Below are 20,369 nucleotides of genomic sequence, written 5' to 3'. Positions count from 1 at the left end.
GAGCCTGCCCGATACTGCTGTTCAGCCCTTGCAGCGATTCAGCCTAATTCTAGGCAATTCCATGGGGCCCTGCAGGCTCACACACTCACAGCTACACGGGAGGTGAATAAAGGCCGGAGAGGAAGCCAGACAGGATTTGCTTCTTTTGCTTGCACCACAATGCAGTGCTGAAAGAGGAGGAATCTACATAAAAACGCCTTCCTGGCAACGCCCAAATGCCCTGCTGCCATGCAGATAAACACTGGCAGCGGCAGCAAGTGCATGCCCACAGCCACCCCTTGTTCCTTCACACCTTGTATCAGCTGTAATCCAGTCCAGTCCAGTGCTGCCTGCTGAGCAGCACTGACCAACACTGCCTGGGCCCAGGCTTTTATCTCTGAGGCCCCATTATGATGTCAGAAAGCTGGCTCTGGAATCCTGAGGGCTCCACTATGACACGTGCAAAGTTCCGTCTGAACTTTATATAAGACGGTGAGGCTCAGTCAGTCACTCAGTGTTGCCTGAGAGGGCAACACTGCAACAGCCGGCCGCCAGGCTGTCTTTTTTTTGCACAGCTAGTTGCCTCCAGGAGGCCACAAGAGGGAGACAAGGGACTGCAAAATGGAAAATAGGCATCCACCAACTTTACAGACAACTTCTCCTTGCTCCTACAACCTCCATCCTTGCACAGTTTGTTATTCTTCTAGGTAACATAGTAACAAATCCAAATTGCTGCTCTCTTTGTAGGCAAGCAAGGCTTTGTTGCAACTGCAATTCTTACTTCTTCTTGAAATGTAGGGACGACAGTACATTCCATCACATCCATCTAGTGTACACAGGTAGGTCCATTGTGGCGGGCAGGCGAGCGGGCGGGCTGCTTTATTGGCTGTTTGCTGTTCCCCTACTCCACTCCACTATTTGACTGTTGTGCTGCATCAATCAATCAATCAATCAATCAATCAATCAATCAATCAATCAATCAATCAATCAATCAATCAATCAGTGGCTGGCTCAGGTGCAGCTCTTTAACTTACCTAAAAGGGAGGGCGGAGAGAAGACAAGGAAGGTGAATGAGGTGTTCCAATGTGAAATGCCGGAAACACAGAAACACAGACGACACACAACAAGAGGTGGCAATCTATTCATTAATTGCATTTAATCAATGAGCTCATTATCACTCATGCATTGTCCAACAGGTGTTGAAATAATGGGATTAAAAGGGGAGATCCCTTCAGAAAGACAGAAACAATAGCAAAGACAAAAAACACTTTTGGAATCTGCTTTTAGTCAACACATAAGGAAAGGGTGCACCGGTCCTGGAAATACTGCAATACCAGGTCAATGCGTGGAGTGGACAGAGCAAGCTCTATTTCCATCTCCCTGTTCTAAAAATCCATTTAATATATGGTCCCCAGATAGGGGACGTATCAGATATTAAACTGATAAGAACAGATACTACACTTGATCTTAGCCAAAAGGCCGAGAAGCGATAACCCGAACGGGCCGCGCGTTGCCCGAGCCTGCCCGATACTGCTGTTCAGCCCTTGCAGCGATTCAGCCTACTTCTAGGCAATTCCATGGGGCCCTGCAGGCTCACACACTCACAGCTACACGGGAGGTGAATAAAGGCCGGAGAGGAAGCCAGACAGGATTTGCTTCTTTTGCTTGCACCACAATGCAGTGCTGAAAGAGGAGGAATCTACATAAAAACGCCTTCCTGGCAACGCCCAAATGCCCTGCTGCCATGCAGATAAACACTGGCAGCGGCAGCAAGTGCATGCCCACAGCCACCCCTTGTTCCTTCACACCTTGTATCAGCTGTAATCCAGTCCAGTCCAGTGCTGCCTGCTGAGCAGCACTGACCAACACTGCCTGGGCCCAGGCTTTTATCTCTGAGGCCCCATTATGATGTCAGAAAGCTGGCTCTGGAATCCTGAGGGCTCCACTATGACACGTGCAAAGTTCCGTCTGAACTTTATATAAGACGGTGAGGCTCAGTCAGTCACTCAGTGTTGCCTGAGAGGGCAACACTGCAACAGCCGGCCGCCAGGCTGTCTTTTTTTTGCACAGCTAGTTGCCTCCAGGAGGCCACAAGAGGGAGACAAGGGACTGCAAAATGGAAAATAGGCATCCACCAACTTTACAGACAACTTCTCCTTGCTCCTACAACCTCCATCCTTGCACAGTTTGTTATTCTTCTAGGTAACATAGTAACAAATCCAAATTGCTGCTCTCTTTGTAGGCAAGCAAGGCTTTGTTGCAACTGCAATTCTTACTTCTTCTTGAAATGTAGGGACGACAGTACATTCCATCACATCCATCTAGTGTACACAGGTAGGTCCATTGTGGCGGGCAGGCGAGCGGGCGGGCTGCTTTATTGGCTGTTTGCTGTTCCCCTACTCCACTCCACTATTTGACTGTTGTGCTGCATCAATCAATCAATCAATCAATCAATCAATCAATCAATCAATCAATCAATCAATCAATCAATCAATGGCTGGCTCAGGTGCAGCTCTTTAACTTACCTAAAAGGGAGGGCGGAGAGAAGACAAGGAAGGTGAATGAGGTGTTCCAATGTGAAATGCCGGAAACACAGAAACACAGACGACACACAACAAGAGGTGGCAATCTATTCATTAATTGCATTTAATCAATGAGCTCATTATCACTCATGCATTGTCCAACAGGTGTTGAAATAATGGGATTAAAAGGGGAGATCCCTTCAGAAAGACAGAAACAATAGCAAAGACAAAAAACACTTTTGGAATCTGCTTTTAGTCAACACATAAGGAAAGGGTGCACCGGTCCTGGAAATACTGCAATACCAGGTCAATGCGTGGAGTGGACAGAGCAAGCTCTATTTCCATCTCCCTGTTCTAAAAATCCATTTAATATATGGTCCCCAGATAGGGGACGTATCAGATATTAAACTGATAAGAACAGATACTACACTTGATCTTAGCCAAAAGGCCGAGAAGCGATAACCCGAACGGGCCGCGCGTTGCCCGAGCCTGCCCGATACTGCTGTTCAGCCCTTGCAGCGATTCAGCCTACTTCTAGGCAATTCCATGGGACCCTGCAGGCTCACACACTCACAGCTACACGGGAGGTGAATAAAGGCCGGAGAGGAAGCCAGACAGGATTTGCTTCTTTTGCTTGCACCACAATGCAGTGCTGAAAGAGGAGGAATCTACATAAAAACGCCTTCCTGGCAACGCCCAAATGCCCTGCTGCCATGCAGATAAACACTGGCAGCGGCAGCAAGTGCATGCCCACAGCCACCCCTTGTTCCTTCACACCTTGTATCAGCTGTAATCCAGTCCAGTCCAGTGCTGCCTGCTGAGCAGCACTGACCAACACTGCCTGGGCCCAGGCTTTTATCTCTGAGGCCCCATTATGATGTCAGAAAGCTGGCTCTGGAATCCTGAGGGCTCCACTATGACACGTGCAAAGTTCCGTCTGAACTTTATATAAGACGGTGAGGCTCAGTCAGTCACTCAGTGTTGCCTGAGAGGGCAACACTGCAACAGCCGGCCGCCAGGCTGTCTTTTTTTTGCACAGCTAGTTGCCTCCAGGAGGCCACAAGAGGGAGACAAGGGACTGCAAAATGGAAAATAGGCATCCACCAACTTTACAGACAACTTCTCCTTGCTCCTACAACCTCCATCCTTGCACAGTTTGTTATTCTTCTAGGTAACATAGTAACAAATCCAAATTGCTGCTCTCTTTGTAGGCAAGCAAGGCTTTGTTGCAACTGCAATTCTTACTTCTTCTTGAAATGTAGGGACGACAGTACATTCCATCACATCCATCTAGTGTACACAGGTAGGTCCATTGTGGCGGGCAGGCGAGCGGGCGGGCTGCTTTATTGGCTGTTTGCTGTTCCCCTACTCCACTCCACTATTTGACTGTTGTGCTGCATCAATCAATCAATCAATCAATCAATCAATCAATCAATCAATCAATCAATCAATCAATCAATCAATCAATCAATCAATGGCTGGCTCAGGTGCAGCTCTTTAACTTACCTAAAAGGGAGGGCGGAGAGAAGACAAGGAAGGTGAATGAGGTGTTCCAATGTGAAATGCCGGAAACACAGAAACACAGACGACACACAACAAGAGGTGGCAATCTATTCATTAATTGCATTTAATCAATGAGCTCATTATCACTCATGCATTGTCCAACAGGTGTTGAAATAATGGGATTAAAAGGGGAGATCCCTTCAGAAAGACAGAAACAATAGCAAAGACAAAAAACACTTTTGGAATCTGCTTTTAGTCAACACATAAGGAAAGGGTGCACCGGTCCTGGAAATACTGCAATACCAGGTCAATGCGTGGAGTGGACAGAGCAAGCTCTATTTCCATCTCCCTGTTCTAAAAATCCATTTAATATATGGTCCCCAGATAGGGGACGTATCAGATATTAAACTGATAAGAACAGATACTACACTTGATCTTAGCCAAAAGGCCGAGAAGCGATAACCCGAACGGGCCGCGCGTTGCCCGAGCCTGCCCGATACTGCTGTTCAGCCCTTGCAGCGATTCAGCCTACTTCTAGGCAATTCCATGGGGCCCTGCAGGCTCACACACTCACAGCTACACGGGAGGTGAATAAAGGCCGGAGAGGAAGCCAGACAGGATTTGCTTCTTTTGCTTGCACCACAATGCAGTGCTGAAAGAGGAGGAATCTACATAAAAACGCCTTCCTGGCAACGCCCAAATGCCCTGCTGCCATGCAGATAAACACTGGCAGCGGCAGCAAGTGCATGCCCACAGCCACCCCTTGTTCCTTCACACCTTGTATCAGCTGTAATCCAGTCCAGTCCAGTGCTGCCTGCTGAGCAGCACTGACCAACACTGCCTGGGCCCAGGCTTTTATCTCTGAGGCCCCATTATGATGTCAGAAAGCTGGCTCTGGAATCCTGAGGGCTCCACTATGACACGTGCAAAGTTCCGTCTGAACTTTATATAAGACGGTGAGGCTCAGTCAGTCACTCAGTGTTGCCTGAGAGGGCAATACTGCAACAGCCGGCCGCCAGGCTGTCTTTTTTTTGCACAGCTAGTTGCCTCCAGGAGGCCACAAGAGGGAGACAAGGGACTGCAAAATGGAAAATAGGCATCCACCAACTTTACAGACAACTTCTCCTTGCTCCTACAACCTCCATCCTTGCACAGTTTGTTATTCTTCTAGGTAACATAGTAACAAATCCAAATTGCTGCTCTCTTTGTAGGCAAGCAAGGCTTTGTTGCAACTGCAATTCTTACTTCTTCTTGAAATGTAGGGACGACAGTACATTCCATCACATCCATCTAGTGTACACAGGTAGGTCCATTGTGGCGGGCAGGCGAGCGGGCGGGCTGCTTTATTGGCTGTTTGCTGTTCCCCTACTCCACTCCACTATTTGACTGTTGTGCTGCATCAATCAATCAATCAATCAATCAATCAATCAATCAATCAGTGGCTGGCTCAGGTGCAGCTCTTTAACTTACCTAAAAGGGAGGGCGGAGAGAAGACAAGGAAGGTGAATGAGGTGTTCCAATGTGAAATGCCGGAAACACAGAAACACAGACGACACACAACAAGAGGTGGCAATCTATTCATTAATTGCATTTAATCAATGAGCTCATTATCACTCATGCATTGTCCAACAGGTGTTGAAATAATGGGATAAAAAGGGGAGATCCCTTCAGAAAGACAGAAACAATAGCAAAGACAAAAAACACTTTTGGAATCTGCTTTTAGTCAACACATAAGGAAAGGGTGCACCGGTCCTGGAAATACTGCAATACCAGGTCAATGCGTGGAGTGGACAGAGCAAGCTCTATTTCCATCTCCCTGTTCTAAAAATCCATTTAATATATGGTCCCCAGATAGGGGACGTATCAGATATTAAACTGATAAGAACAGATACTACACTTGATCTTAGCCAAAAGGCCGAGAAGCGATAACCCGAACGGGCCGCGCGTTGCCCGAGCCTGCCCGATACTGCTGTTCAGCCCTTGCAGCGATTCAGCCTACTTCTAGGCAATTCCATGGGGCCCTGCAGGCTCACACACTCACAGCTACACGGGAGGTGAATAAAGGCCGGAGAGGAAGCCAGACAGGATTTGCTTCTTTTGCTTGCACCACAATGCAGTGCTGAAAGAGGAGGAATCTACATAAAAACGCCTTCCTGGCAACGCCCAAATGCCCTGCTGCCATGCAGATAAACACTGGCAGCGGCAGCAAGTGCATGCCCACAGCCACCCCTTGTTCCTTCACACCTTGTATCAGCTGTAATCCAGTCCAGTCCAGTGCTGCCTGCTGAGCAGCACTGACCAACACTGCCTGGGCCCAGGCTTTTATCTCTGAGGCCCCATTATGATGTCAGAAAGCTGGCTCTGGAATCCTGAGGGCTCCACTATGACACGTGCAAAGTTCCGTCTGAACTTTATATAAGACGGTGAGGCTCAGTCAGTCACTCAGTGTTGCCTGAGAGGGCAACACTGCAACAGCCGGCCGCCAGGCTGTCTTTTTTTTGCACAGCTAGTTGCCTCCAGGAGGCCACAAGAGGGAGACAAGGGACTGCAAAATGGAAAATAGGCATCCACCAACTTTACAGACAACTTCTCCTTGCTCCTACAACCTCCATCCTTGCACAGTTTGTTATTCTTCTAGGTAACATAGTAACAAATCCAAATCGCTGCTCTCTTTGTAGGCAAGCAAGGCTTTGTTGCAACTGCAATTCTTACTTCTTCTTGAAATGTAGGGACGACAGTACATTCCATCACATCCATCTAGTGTACACAGGTAGGTCCATTGTGGCGGGCAGGCGAGCGGGCGGGCTGCTTTATTGGCTGTTTGCTGTTCCCCTACTCCACTCCACTATTTGACTGTTGTGCTGCATCAATCAATCAATCAATCAATCAATCAATCAATCAATCAATCAATCAGTGGCTGGCTCAGGTGCAGCTCTTTAACTTACCTAAAAGGGAGGGCGGAGAGAAGACAAGGAAGGTGAATGAGGTGTTCCAATGTGAAATGCCGGAAACACAGAAACACAGACGACACACAACAAGAGGTGGCAATCTATTCATTAATTGCATTTAATCAATGAGCTCATTATCACTCATGCATTGTCCAACAGGTGTTGAAATAATGGGATTAAAAGGGGAGATCCCTTCAGAAAGACAGAAACAATAGCAAAGACAAAAAACACTTTTGGAATCTGCTTTTAGTCAACACATAAGGAAAGGGTGCACCGGTCCTGGAAATACTGCAATACCAGGTCAATGCGTGGAGTGGACAGAGCAAGCTCTATTTCCATCTCCCTGTTCTAAAAATCCATTTAATATATGGTCCCCAGATAGGGGACGTATCAGATATTAAACTGATAAGAACAGATACTACACTTGATCTTAGCCAAAAGGCCGAGAAGCGATAACCCGAACGGGCCGCGCGTTGCCCGAGCCTGCCCGATACTGCTGTTCAGCCCTTGCAGCGATTCAGCCTACTTCTAGGCAATTCCATGGGGCCCTGCAGGCTCACACACTCACAGCTACACGGGAGGTGAATAAAGGCCGGAGAGGAAGCCAGACAGGATTTGCTTCTTTTGCTTGCACCACAATGCAGTGCTGAAAGAGGAGGAATCTACATAAAAACGCCTTCCTGGCAACGCCCAAATGCCCTGCTGCCATGCAGATAAACACTGGCAGCGGCAGCAAGTGCATGCCCACAGCCACCCCTTGTTCCTTCACACCTTGTATCAGCTGTAATCCAGTCCAGTCCAGTGCTGCCTGCTGAGCAGCACTGACCAACACTGCCTGGGCCCAGGCTTTTATCTCTGAGGCCCCATTATGATGTCAGAAAGCTGGCTCTGGAATCCTGAGGGCTCCACTATGACACGTGCAAAGTTCCGTCTGAACTTTATATAAGACGGTGAGGCTCAGTCAGTCACTCAGTGTTGCCTGAGATGGCAACACTGCAACAGCCGGCCGCCAGGCTGTCTTTTTTTTGCACAGCTAGTTGCCTCCAGGAGGCCACAAGAGGGAGACAAGGGACTGCAAAATGGAAAATAGGCATCCACCAACTTTACAGACAACTTCTCCTTGCTCCTACAACCTCCATCCTTGCACAGTTTGTTATTCTTCTAGGTAACATAGTAACAAATCCAAATTGCTGCTCTCTTTGTAGGCAAGCAAGGCTTTGTTGCAACTGCAATTCTTACTTCTTCTTGAAATGTAGGGACGACAGTACATTCCATCACATCCATCTAGTGTACACAGGTAGGTCCATTGTGGCGGGCAGGCGAGCGGGCGGGCTGCTTTATTGGCTGTTTGCTGTTCCCCTACTCCACTCCACTATTTGACTGTTGTGCTGCATCAATCAATCAATCAATCAATCAATCAATCAATCAATCAGTGGCTGGCTCAGGTGCAGCTCTTTAACTTACCTAAAAGGGAGGGCGGAGAGAAGACAAGGAAGGTGAATGAGGTGTTCCAATGTGAAATGCCGGAAACACAGAAACACAGACGACACACAACAAGAGGTGGCAATCTATTCATTAATTGCATTTAATCAATGAGCTCATTATCACTCATGCATTGTCCAACAGGTGTTGAAATAATGGGATTAAAAGGGGAGATCCCTTCAGAAAGACAGAAACAATAGCAAAGACAAAAAACACTTTTGGAATCTGCTTTTAGTCAACACATAAGGAAAGGGTGCACCGGTCCTGGAAATACTGCAATACCAGGTCAATGCGTGGAGTGGACAGAGCAAGCTCTATTTCCATCTCCCTGTTCTAAAAATCCATTTAATATATGGTCCCCAGATAGGGGACGTATCAGATATTAAACTGATAAGAACAGATACTACACTTGATCTTAGCCAAAAGGCCGAGAAGCGATAACCCGAACGGGCCGCGCGTTGCCCGAGCCTGCCCGATACTGCTGTTCAGCCCTTGCAGCGATTCAGCCTACTTCTAGGCAATTCCATGGGGCCCTGCAGGCTCACACACTCACAGCTACACGGGAGGTGAATAAAGGCCGGAGAGGAAGCCAGACAGGATTTGCTTCTTTTGCTTGCACCACAATGCAGTGCTGAAAGAGGAGGAATCTACATAAAAACGCCTTCCTGGCAACGCCCAAATGCCCTGCTGCCATGCAGATAAACACTGGCAGCGGCAGCAAGTGCATGCCCACAGCCACCCCTTGTTCCTTCACACCTTGTATCAGCTGTAATCCAGTCCAGTCCAGTGCTGCCTGCTGAGCAGCACTGACCAACACTGCCTGGGCCCAGGCTTTTATCTCTGAGGCCCCATTATGATGTCAGAAAGCTGGCTCTGGAATCCTGAGGGCTCCACTATGACACGTGCAAAGTTCCGTCTGAACTTTATATAAGACGGTGAGGCTCAGTCAGTCACTCAGTGTTGCCTGAGAGGGCAACACTGCAACAGCCGGCCGCCAGGCTGTCTTTTTTTTGCACAGCTAGTTGCCTCCAGGAGGCCACAAGAGGGAGACAAGGGACTGCAAAATGGAAAATAGGCATCCACCAACTTTACAGACAACTTCTCCTTGCTCCTACAACCTCCATCCTTGCACAGTTTGTTATTCTTCTAGGTAACATAGTAACAAATCCAAATTGCTGCTCTCTTTGTAGGCAAGCAAGGCTTTGTTGCAACTGCAATTCTTACTTCTTCTTGAAATGTAGGGACGACAGTACATTCCATCACATCCATCTAGTGTACACAGGTAGGTCCATTGTGGCGGGCAGGCGAGCGGGCGGGCTGCTTTATTGGCTGTTTGCTGTTCCCCTACTCCACTCCACTATTTGACTGTTGTGCTGCATCAATCAATCAATCAATCAATCAATCAATCAATCAGTGGCTGGCTCAGGTGCAGCTCTTTAACTTACCTAAAAGGGAGGGCGGAGAGAAGACAAGGAAGGTGAATGAGGTGTTCCAATGTGAAATGCCGGAAACACAGAAACACAGACGACACACAACAAGAGGTGGCAATCTATTCATTAATTGCATTTAATCAATGAGCTCATTATCACTCATGCATTGTCCAACAGGTGTTGAAATAATGGGATTAAAAGGGGAGATCCCTTCAGAAAGACAGAAACAATAGCAAAGACAAAAAACACTTTTGGAATCTGCTTTTAGTCAACACATAAGGAAAGGGTGCACCGGTCCTGGAAATACTGCAATACCAGGTCAATGCGTGGAGTGGACAGAGCAAGCTCTATTTCCATCTCCCTGTTCTAAAAATCCATTTAATATATGGTCCCCAGATAGGGGACGTATCAGATATTAAACTGATAAGAACAGATACTACACTTGATCTTAGCCAAAAGGCCGAGAAGCGATAACCCGAACGGGCCGCGCGTTGCCCGAGCCTGCCCGATACTGCTGTTCAGCCCTTGCAGCGATTCAGCCTACTTCTAGGCAATTCCATGGGGCCCTGCAGGCTCACACACTCACAGCTACACGGGAGGTGAATAAAGGCCGGAGAGGAAGCCAGACAGGATTTGCTTCTTTTGCTTGCACCACAATGCAGTGCTGAAAGAGGAGGAATCTACATAAAAACGCCTTCCTGGCAACGCCCAAATGCCCTGCTGCCATGCAGATAAACACTGGCAGCGGCAGCAAGTGCATGCCCACAGCCACCCCTTGTTCCTTCACACCTTGTATCAGCTGTAATCCAGTCCAGTCCAGTGCTGCCTGCTGAGCAGCACTGACCAACACTGCCTGGGCCCAGGCTTTTATCTCTGAGGCCCCATTATGATGTCAGAAAGCTGGCTCTGGAATCCTGAGGGCTCCACTATGACACGTGCAAAGTTCCGTCTGAACTTTATATAAGACGGTGAGGCTCAGTCAGTCACTCAGTGTTGCCTGAGAGGGCAACACTGCAACAGCCGGCCGCCAGGCTGTCTTTTTTTTGCACAGCTAGTTGCCTCCAGGAGGCCACAAGAGGGAGACAAGGGACTGGAAAATGGAAAATAGGCATCCACCAACTTTACAGACAACTTCTCCTTGCTCCTACAACCTCCATCCTTGCACAGTTTGTTATTCTTCTAGGTAACATAGTAACAAATCCAAATTGCTGCTCTCTTTGTAGGCAAGCAAGGCTTTGTTGCAACTGCAATTCTTACTTCTTCTTGAAATGTAGGGACGACAGTACATTCCATCACATCCATCTAGTGTACACAGGTAGGTCCATTGTGGCGGGCAGGCGAGCGGGCGGGCTGCTTTATTGGCTGTTTGCTGCTCCCCTACTCCACTCCACTATTTGACTGTTGTGCTGCATCAATCAATCAATCAATCAATCAATCAATCAATCAATCAATCAATCAGTGGCTGGCTCAGGTGCAGCTCTTTAACTTACCTAAAAGGGAGGGCGGAGAGAAGACAAGGAAGGTGAATGAGGTGTTCCAATGTGAAATGCCGGAAACACAGAAACACAGACGACACACAACAAGAGGTGGCAATCTATTCATTAATTGCATTTAATCAATGAGCTCATTATCACTCATGCATTGTCCAACAGGTGTTGAAATAATGGGATTAAAAGGGGAGATCCCTTCAGAAAGACAGAAACAATAGCAAAGACAAAAAACACTTTTGGAATCTGCTTTTAGTCAACACATAAGGAAAGGGTGCACCGGTCCTGGAAATACTGCAATACCAGGTCAATGCGTGGAGTGGACAGAGCAAGCTCTATTTCCATCTCCCTGTTCTAAAAATCCATTTAATATATGGTCCCCAGATAGGGGACGTATCAGATATTAAACTGATAAGAACAGATACTACACTTGATCTTAGCCAAAAGGCCGAGAAGCGATAACCCGAACGGGCCGCGCGTTGCCCGAGCCTGCCCGATACTGCTGTTCAGCCCTTGCAGCGATTCAGCCTACTTCTAGGCAATTCCATGGGGCCCTGCAGGCTCACACACTCACAGCTACACGGGAGGTGAATAAAGGCCGGAGAGGAAGCCAGACAGGATTTGCTTCTTTTGCTTGCACCACAATGCAGTGCTGAAAGAGGAGGAATCTACATAAAAACGCCTTCCTGGCAACGCCCAAATGCCCTGCTGCCATGCAGATAAACACTGGCAGCGGCAGCAAGTGCATGCCCACAGCCACCCCTTGTTCCTTCACACCTTGTATCAGCTGTAATCCAGTCCAGTCCAGTGCTGCCTGCTGAGCAGCACTGACCAACACTGCCTGGGCCCAGGCTTTTATCTCTGAGGCCCCATTATGATGTCAGAAAGCTGGCTCTGGAATCCTGAGGGCTCCACTATGACACGTGCAAAGTTCCGTCTGAACTTTATATAAGACGGTGAGGCTCAGTCAGTCACTCAGTGTTGCCTGAGAGGGCAACACTGCAACAGCCGGCCGCCAGGCTGTCTTTTTTTTGCACAGCTAGTTGCCTCCAGGAGGCCACAAGAGGGAGACAAGGGACTGCAAAATGGAAAATAGGCATCCACCAACTTTACAGACAACTTCTCCTTGCTCCTACAACCTCCATCCTTGCACAGTTTGTTATTCTTCTAGGTAACATAGTAACAAATCCAAATTGCTGCTCTCTTTGTAGGCAAGCAAGGCTTTGTTGCAACTGCAATTCTTACTTCTTCTTGAAATGTAGGGACGACAGTACATTCCATCACATCCATCTAGTGTACACAGGTAGGTCCATTGTGGCGGGCAGGCGAGCGGGCGGGCTGCTTTATTGGCTGTTTGCTGTTCCCCTACTCCACTCCACTATTTGACTGTTGTGCTGCATCAATCAATCAATCAATCAATCAATCAATCAATCAATCAATCAGTGGCTGGCTCAGGTGCAGCTCTTTAACTTACCTAAAAGGGAGGGCGGAGAGAAGACAAGGAAGGTGAATGAGGTGTTCCAATGTGAAATGCCGGAAACACAGAAACACAGACGACACACAACAAGAGGTGGCAATCTATTCATTAATTGCATTTAATCAATGAGCTCATTATCACTCATGCATTGTCCAACAGGTGTTGAAATAATGGGATTAAAAGGGGAGATCCCTTCAGAAAGACAGAAACAATAGCAAAGACAAAAAACACTTTTGGAATCTGCTTTTAGTCAACACATAAGGAAAGGGTGCACCGGTCCTGGAAATACTGCAATACCAGGTCAATGCGTGGAGTGGACAGAGCAAGCTCTATTTCCATCTCCCTGTTCTAAAAATCCATTTAATATATGGTCCCCAGATAGGGGACGTATCAGATATTAAACTGATAAGAACAGATACTACACTTGATCTTAGCCAAAAGGCCGAGAAGCGATAACCCGAACGGGCCGCGCGTTGCCCGAGCCTGCCCGATACTGCTGTTCAGCCCTTGCAGCGATTCAGCCTACTTCTAGGCAATTCCATGGGGCCCTGCAGGCTCACACACTCACAGCTACACGGGAGGTGAATAAAGGCCGGAGAGGAAGCCAGACAGGATTTGCTTCTTTTGCTTGCACCACAATGCAGTGCTGAAAGAGGAGGAATCTACATAAAAACGCCTTCCTGGCAACGCCCAAATGCCCTGCTGCCATGCAGATAAACACTGGCAGCGGCAGCAAGTGCATGCCCACAGCCACCCCTTGTTCCTTCACACCTTGTATCAGCTGTAATCCAGTCCAGTCCAGTGCTGCCTGCTGAGCAGCACTGACCAACACTGCCTGGGCCCAGGCTTTTATCTCTGAGGCCCCATTATGATGTCAGAAAGCTGGCTCTGGAATCCTGAGGGCTCCACTATGACACGTGCAAAGTTCCGTCTGAACTTTATATAAGACGGTGAGGCTCAGTCAGTCACTCAGTGTTGCCTGAGAGGGCAACACTGCAACAGCCGGCCGCCAGGCTGTCTTTTTTTTGCACAGCTAGTTGCCTCCAGGAGGCCACAAGAGGGAGACAAGGGACTGCAAAATGGAAAATAGGCATCCACCAACTTTACAGACAACTTCTCCTTGCTCCTACAACCTCCATCCTTGCACAGTTTGTTATTCTTCTAGGTAACATAGTAACAAATCCAAATTGCTGCTCTCTTTGTAGGCAAGCAAGGCTTTGTTGCAACTGCAATTCTTACTTCTTCTTGAAATGTAGGGACGACAGTACATTCCATCACATCCATCTAGTGTACACAGGTAGGTCCATTGTGGCGGGCAGGCGAGCGGGCGGGCTGCTTTATTGGCTGTTTGCTGTTCCCCTACTCCACTCCACTATTTGACTGTTGTGCTGCATCAATCAATCAATCAATCAATCAATCAATCAATCAATCAATCAATCAGTGGCTGGCTCAGGTGCAGCTCTTTAACTTACCTAAAAGGGAGGGCGGAGAGAAGACAAGGAAGGTGAATGAGGTGTTCCAATGTGAAATGCCGGAAACACAGAAACACAGACGACACACAACAAGAGGTGGCAATCTATTCATTAATTGCATTTAATCAATGAGCTCATTATCACTCATGCATTGTCCAACAGGTGTTGAAATAATGGGATTAAAAGGGGAGATCCCTTCAGAAAGACAGAAACAATAGCAAAGACAAAAAACACTTTTGGAATCTGCTTTTAGTCAACACATAAGGAAAGGGTGCACCGGTCCTGGAAATACTGCAATACCAGGTCAATGCGTGGAGTGGACAGAGCAAGCTCTATTTCCATCTCCCTGTTCTAAAAATCCATTTAATATATGGTCCCCAGATAGGGGACGTATCAGATATTAAACTGATAAGAACAGATACTACACTTGATCTTAGCCAAAAGGCCGAGAAGCGATAACCCGAACGGGCCGCGTGTTGCCCGAGCCTGCCCGATACTGCTGTTCAGCCCTTGCAGCGATTCAGCCTACTTCTAGGCAATTCCATGGGGCCCTGCAGGCTCACACACTCACAGCTACACGGGAGGTGAATAAAGGCCGGAGAGGAAGCCAGACAGGATTTGCTTCTTTTGCTTGCACCACAATGCAGTGCTGAAAGAGGAGGAATCTACATAAAAACGCCTTCCTGGCAACGCCCAAATGCCCTGCTGCCATGCAGATAAACACTGGCAGCGGCAGCAAGTGCATGCCCACAGCCACCCCTTGTTCCTTCACACCTTGTATCAGCTGTAATCCAGTCCAGTCCAGTGCTGCCTGCTGAGCAGCACTGACCAACACTGCCTGGGCCCAGGCTTTTATCTCTGAGGCCCCATTATGATGTCAGAAAGCTGGCTCTGGAATCCTGAGGGCTCCACTATGACACGTGCAAAGTTCCGTCTGAACTTTATATAAGACGGTGAGGCTCAGTCAGTCACTCAGTGTTGCCTGAGAGGGCAACACTGCAACAGCCGGCCGCCAGGCTGTCTTTTTTTTGCACAGCTAGTTGCCTCCAGGAGGCCACAAGAGGGAGACAAGGGACTGCAAAATGGAAAATAGGCATCCACCAACTTTACAGACAACTTCTCCTTGCTCCTACAACCTCCATCCTTGCACAGTTTGTTATTCTTCTAGGTAACATAGTAACAAATCCAAATTGCTGCTCTCTTTGTAGGCAAGCAAGGCTTTGTTGCAACTGCAATTCTTACTTCTTCTTGAAATGTAGGGACGACAGTACATTCCATCACATCCATCTAGTGTACACAGGTAGGTCCATTGTGGCGGGCAGGCGAGCGGGCAGGCTGCTTTATTGGCTGTTTGCTTTTTCCCATACTCCACTCCACTATTTGACTGTTGTGCTGCATCAATCAATCAATCAATCAATCAATCAATCAATCAATCAATCAATCAATCAATCAATCAGTGGCTGGCTCAGGTGCAGCTCTTTAACTTACCTAAAAGGGAGGGCGGAGAGAAGACAAGGAAGGTGAATGAGGTGTTCCAATGTGAAATGCCGGAAACACAGAAACACAGACGACACACAACAAGAGGTGGCAATCTATTCATTAATTGCATTTAATCAATGAGCTCATTATCACTCATGCATTGTCCAACAGGTGTTGAAATAATGGGATTAAAAGGGGAGATCCCTTCAGAAAGACAGAAACAATAGCAAAGACAAAAAACACTTTTGGAATCTGCTTTTAGTCAACACATAAGGAAAGGGTGCACCGGTCCTGGAAATACTGCAATACCAGGTCAATGCGTGGAGTGGACAGAGCAAGCTCTATTTCCATCTCCCTGTTCTAAAAATCCATTTAATATATGGTCCCCAGATAGGGGACGTATCAGATATTAAACTGATAAGAACAGATACTACACTTGATCTTAGCCAAAAGGCCGAGAAGCGATAACCCGAACGGGCCGCGCGTTGACCGAGCCTGCCCGATACTGCTGTTCAGCCCTTGCAGCGATTCAGCCTACTTCTAGGCAATTCCATGGGGCCCTGCAGGCTCACACACTCACAGCTACACGGGAGGTGAATAAAGGCCGGAGAGGAAGCCAGACAGGATTTGCTTCTTTTGCTTGCACCACAATGCAGTGCTGAAAGAGGAGGAATCTACATAAAAACGCCTTCCTGGCAACGCCCAAATGCCCTGCTGCCATGCAGATAAACACTGGCAGCGGCAGCAAGTGCATGCCCACAGCCACCCCTTGTTCCTTCACACCTTGTATCAGCTGTAATCCAGTCCAGTCCAGTGCTGCCTGCTGAGCAGCACTGACCAACACTGCCTGGGCCCAGGCTTTTATCTCTGAGGCCCCATTATGATGTCAGAAAGCTGGCTCTGGAATCCTGAGGGCTCCACTATGACACGTGCAAAGTTCCGTCTGAACTTTATATAAGACGGTGAGGCTCAGTCAGTCACTCAGTGTTGCCTGAGAGGGCAACACTGCAACAGCCGGCCGCCAGGCTGTCTTTTTTTTGCACAGCTAGTTGCCTCCAGGAGGCCACAAGAGGGAGACAAGGGACTGCAAAATGGAAAATAGGCATCCACCAACTTTACAGACAACTTCTCCTGGCTCCTACAACCTCCATCCTTGCACAGTTTGTTATTCTTCTAGGTAACATAGTAACAAATCCAAATTGCTGCTCTCTTTGTAGGCAAGCAAGGCTTTGTTGCAACTGCAATTCTTACTTCTTCTTGAAATGTAGGGACGATAGTACATTCCATCACATCCATCTAGTGTACACAGGTAGGTCCATTGTGGCGGGCAGGCGAGCGGGCGGGCTGCTTTATTGGCTGTTTGCTGTTCCCCTACTCCACTCCACTATTTGACTGTTGTGCTGCATCAATCAATCAATCAATCAATCAATCAATCAATCAATCAATCAGTGGCTGGCTCAGGTGCAGCTCTTTAACTTACCTAAAAGGGAGGGCGGAGAGAAGACAAGGAAGGTGAATGAGGTGTTCCAATGTGAAATGCCGGAAACACAGAAACACAGACGACACACAACAAGAGGTGGCAATCTATTCATTAATTGCATTTAATCAATGAGCTCATTATCACTCATGCATTGTCCAACAGGTGTTGAAATAATGGGATTAAAAGGGGAGATCCCTTCAGAAAGACAGAAACAATAGCAAAGACAAAAAACACTTTTGGAATCTGCTTTTAGTCAACACATAAGGAAAGGGTGCACCGGTCCTGGAAATACTGCAATACCAGGTCAATGCGTGGAGTGGACAGAGCAAGCTCTATTTCCATCTCCCTGTTCTAAAAATCCATTTAATATATGGTCCCCAGATAGGGGACGTATCAGATATTAAACTGATAAGAACAGATACTACACTTGATCTTAGCCAAAAGGCCGAGAAGCGATAACCCGAACGGGCCGCGCGTTGCCCGAGCCTGCCCGATACTGCTGTTCAGCCCTTGCAGCGATTCAGCCTACTTCTAGGCAATTCCATGGGGCCCTGCAGGCTCACACACTCACAGCTACACGGGAGGTGAATAAAGGCCGGAGAGGAAGCCAGACAGGATTTGCTTCTTTTGCTTGCACCACAATGCAGTGCTGAAAGAGGAGGAATCTACATAAAAACGCCTTCCTGGCAACGCCCAAATGCCCTGCTGCCATGCAGATAAACACTGGCAGCGGCAGCAAGTGCATGCCCACAGCCACCCCTTGTTCCTTCACACCTTGTATCAGCTGTAATCCAGTCCAGTCCAGTGCTGCCTGCTGAGCAGCACTGACCAACACTGCCTGGGCCCAGGCTTTTATCTCTGAGGCCCCATTATGATGTCAGAAAGCTGGCTCTGGAATCCTGAGGGCTCCACTATGACACGTGCAAAGTTCCGTCTGAACTTTATATAAGACGGTGAGGCTCAGTCAGTCACTCAGTGTTGCCTGAGAGGGCAACACTGCAACAGCCGGCCGCCAGGCTGTCTTTTTTTTGCACAGCTAGTTGCCTCCAGGAGGCCACAAGAGGGAGACAAGGGACTGCAAAATGGAAAATAGGCATCCACCAACTTTACAGACAACTTCTCCTTGCTCCTACAACCTCCATCCTTGCACAGTTTGTTATTCTTCTAGGTAACATAGTAACAAATCCAAATTGCTGCTCTCTTTGTAGGCAAGCAAGGCTTTGTTGCAACTGCAATTCTTACTTCTTCTTGAAATGTAGGGACGACAGTACATTCCATCACATCCATCTAGTGTACACAGGTAGGTCCATTGTGGCGGGCAGGCGAGCGGGCGGGCTGCTTTATTGGCTGTTTGCTGTTCCCCTACTCCACTCCACTATTTGACTGTTGTGCTGCATCAATCAATCAATCAATCAATCAATCAATCAATCAATCAATCAATCAGTGGCTGGCTCAGGTGCAGCTCTTTAACTTACCTAAAAGGGAGGGCGGAGAGAAGACAAGGAAGGTGAATGAGGTGTTCCAATGTGAAATGCCGGAAACACAGAAACACAGACGACACACAACAAGAGGTGGCAATCTATTCATTAATTGCATTTAATCAATGAGCTCATTATCACTCATGCATTGTCCAACAGGTGTTGAAATAATGGGATTAAAAGGGGAGATCCCTTCAGAAAGACAGAAACAATAGCAAAGACAAAAAACACTTTTGGAATCTGCTTTTAGTCAACACATAAGGAAAGGGTGCACCGGTCCTGGAAATACTGCAATACCAGGTCAATGCGTGGAGTGGACAGAGCAAGCTCTATTTCCATCTCCCTGTTCTAAAAATCCATTTAATATATGGTCCCCAGATAGGGGACGTATCAGATATTAAACTGATAAGAACAGATACTACACTTGATCTTAGCCAAAAGGCCGAGAAGCGATAACCCGAACGGGCCGCGCGTTGCCCGAGCCTGCCCGATACTGCTGTTCAGCCCTTGCAGCGATTCAGCCTACTTCTAGGCAATTCCATGGGGCCCTGCAGGCTCACACACTCACAGCTACACGGGAGGTGAATAAAGGCCGGAGAGGAAGCCAGACAGGATTTGCTTCTTTTGCTTGCACCACAATGCAGTGCTGAAAGAGGAGGAATCTACATAAAAACGCCTTCCTGGCAACGCCCAAATGCCCTGCTGCCATGCAGATAAACACTGGCAGCGGCAGCAAGTGCATGCCCACAGCCACCCCTTGTTCCTTCACACCTTGTATCAGCTGTAATCCAGTCCAGTCCAGTGCTGCCTGCTGAGCAGCACTGACCAACACTGCCTGGGCCCAGGCTTTTATCTCTGAGGCCCCATTATGATGTCAGAAAGCTGGCTCTGGAATCCTGAGGGCTCCACTATGACACGTGCAAAGTTCCGTCTGAACTTTATATAAGACGGTGAGGCTCAGTCAGTCACTCAGTGTTGCCTGAGAGGGCAACACTGCAACAGCCGGCCGCCAGGCTGTCTTTTTTTTGCACAGCTAGTTGCCTCCAGGAGGCCACAAGAGGGAGACAAGGGACTGCAAAATGGAAAATAGGCATCCACCAACTTTACAGACAACTTCTCCTTGCTCCTACAACCTCCATCCTTGCACAGTTTGTTATTCTTCTAGGTAACATAGTAACAAATCCAAATTGCTGCTCTCTTTGTAGGCAAGCAAGGCTTTGTTGCAACTGCAATTCTTACTTCTTCTTGAAATGTAGGGACGACAGTACATTCCATCACATCCATCTAGTGTACACAGGTAGGTCCATTGTGGCGGGCAGGCGAGCGGGCGGGCTGCTTTATTGGCTGTTTGCTGTTCCCCTACTCCACTCCACTATTTGACTGTTGTGCTGCATCAATCAATCAATCAATCAATCAATCAATCAATCAATCAATCAATCAGTGGCTGGCTCAGGTGCAGCTCTTTAACTTACCTAAAAGGGAGGGCGGAGAGAAGACAAGGAAGGTGAATGAGGTGTTCCAATGTGAAATGCCGGAAACACAGAAACACAGACGACACACAACAAGAGGTGGCAATCTATTCATTAATTGCATTTAATCAATGAGCTCATTATCACTCATGCATTGTCCAAC

General features: G+C 47.8%; 13 non-coding genes across 13 annotated transcripts; all 13 read right to left on the bottom strand.

Annotated features, from left to right (window-relative positions):
- Positions 1-1,279: 1,279 nt before the first annotated feature.
- Positions 1,280-1,470, bottom strand: LOC142710587 (U2 spliceosomal RNA). Its single transcript, XR_012869602.1, has one exon. It is a non-coding gene; the product is annotated as a U2 spliceosomal RNA (small nuclear RNA).
- Positions 1,471-2,770: 1,300 nt separating this feature from the next.
- LOC142710586 (U2 spliceosomal RNA) lies at positions 2,771-2,961 on the bottom strand. The gene has a single exon (XR_012869601.1). It is a non-coding gene; the product is annotated as a U2 spliceosomal RNA (small nuclear RNA).
- A 1,312-nt stretch (positions 2,962-4,273) lies between these two features.
- LOC142710585 (U2 spliceosomal RNA) lies at positions 4,274-4,464 on the bottom strand. Its single transcript, XR_012869600.1, has one exon. It is a non-coding gene; the product is annotated as a U2 spliceosomal RNA (small nuclear RNA).
- Positions 4,465-5,740: 1,276 nt separating this feature from the next.
- Positions 5,741-5,931, bottom strand: LOC142710584 (U2 spliceosomal RNA). The gene has a single exon (XR_012869599.1). It is a non-coding gene; the product is annotated as a U2 spliceosomal RNA (small nuclear RNA).
- A 1,284-nt stretch (positions 5,932-7,215) lies between these two features.
- LOC142710583 (U2 spliceosomal RNA) lies at positions 7,216-7,406 on the bottom strand. The gene has a single exon (XR_012869598.1). It is a non-coding gene; the product is annotated as a U2 spliceosomal RNA (small nuclear RNA).
- Positions 7,407-8,682: 1,276 nt separating this feature from the next.
- On the bottom strand, positions 8,683-8,873 carry LOC142710581 (U2 spliceosomal RNA). The gene has a single exon (XR_012869597.1). It is a non-coding gene; the product is annotated as a U2 spliceosomal RNA (small nuclear RNA).
- Positions 8,874-10,145: 1,272 nt separating this feature from the next.
- LOC142710580 (U2 spliceosomal RNA) lies at positions 10,146-10,336 on the bottom strand. Its single transcript, XR_012869596.1, has one exon. It is a non-coding gene; the product is annotated as a U2 spliceosomal RNA (small nuclear RNA).
- A 1,284-nt stretch (positions 10,337-11,620) lies between these two features.
- On the bottom strand, positions 11,621-11,811 carry LOC142710579 (U2 spliceosomal RNA). Its single transcript, XR_012869595.1, has one exon. It is a non-coding gene; the product is annotated as a U2 spliceosomal RNA (small nuclear RNA).
- Positions 11,812-13,091: 1,280 nt separating this feature from the next.
- On the bottom strand, positions 13,092-13,282 carry LOC142710577 (U2 spliceosomal RNA). Its single transcript, XR_012869593.1, has one exon. It is a non-coding gene; the product is annotated as a U2 spliceosomal RNA (small nuclear RNA).
- Positions 13,283-14,566: 1,284 nt separating this feature from the next.
- LOC142710576 (U2 spliceosomal RNA) lies at positions 14,567-14,757 on the bottom strand. The gene has a single exon (XR_012869592.1). It is a non-coding gene; the product is annotated as a U2 spliceosomal RNA (small nuclear RNA).
- A 1,297-nt stretch (positions 14,758-16,054) lies between these two features.
- Positions 16,055-16,245, bottom strand: LOC142710575 (U2 spliceosomal RNA). The gene has a single exon (XR_012869591.1). It is a non-coding gene; the product is annotated as a U2 spliceosomal RNA (small nuclear RNA).
- A 1,280-nt stretch (positions 16,246-17,525) lies between these two features.
- Positions 17,526-17,716, bottom strand: LOC142710574 (U2 spliceosomal RNA). The gene has a single exon (XR_012869590.1). It is a non-coding gene; the product is annotated as a U2 spliceosomal RNA (small nuclear RNA).
- A 1,284-nt stretch (positions 17,717-19,000) lies between these two features.
- On the bottom strand, positions 19,001-19,191 carry LOC142710573 (U2 spliceosomal RNA). Its single transcript, XR_012869589.1, has one exon. It is a non-coding gene; the product is annotated as a U2 spliceosomal RNA (small nuclear RNA).
- Positions 19,192-20,369: the final 1,178 nt, after the last annotated feature.

This window comes from Rhinoderma darwinii, unplaced genomic scaffold (genome assembly GCF_050947455.1).
Source record: "Rhinoderma darwinii isolate aRhiDar2 unplaced genomic scaffold, aRhiDar2.hap1 Scaffold_426, whole genome shotgun sequence".
NCBI classification, from domain to species: Eukaryota; Metazoa; Chordata; class Amphibia; order Anura; family Rhinodermatidae; genus Rhinoderma; species Rhinoderma darwinii.
Note: the sequence above shows the minus strand (reverse complement) of the source record. Positions and strands in the feature narration are given on the sequence as shown.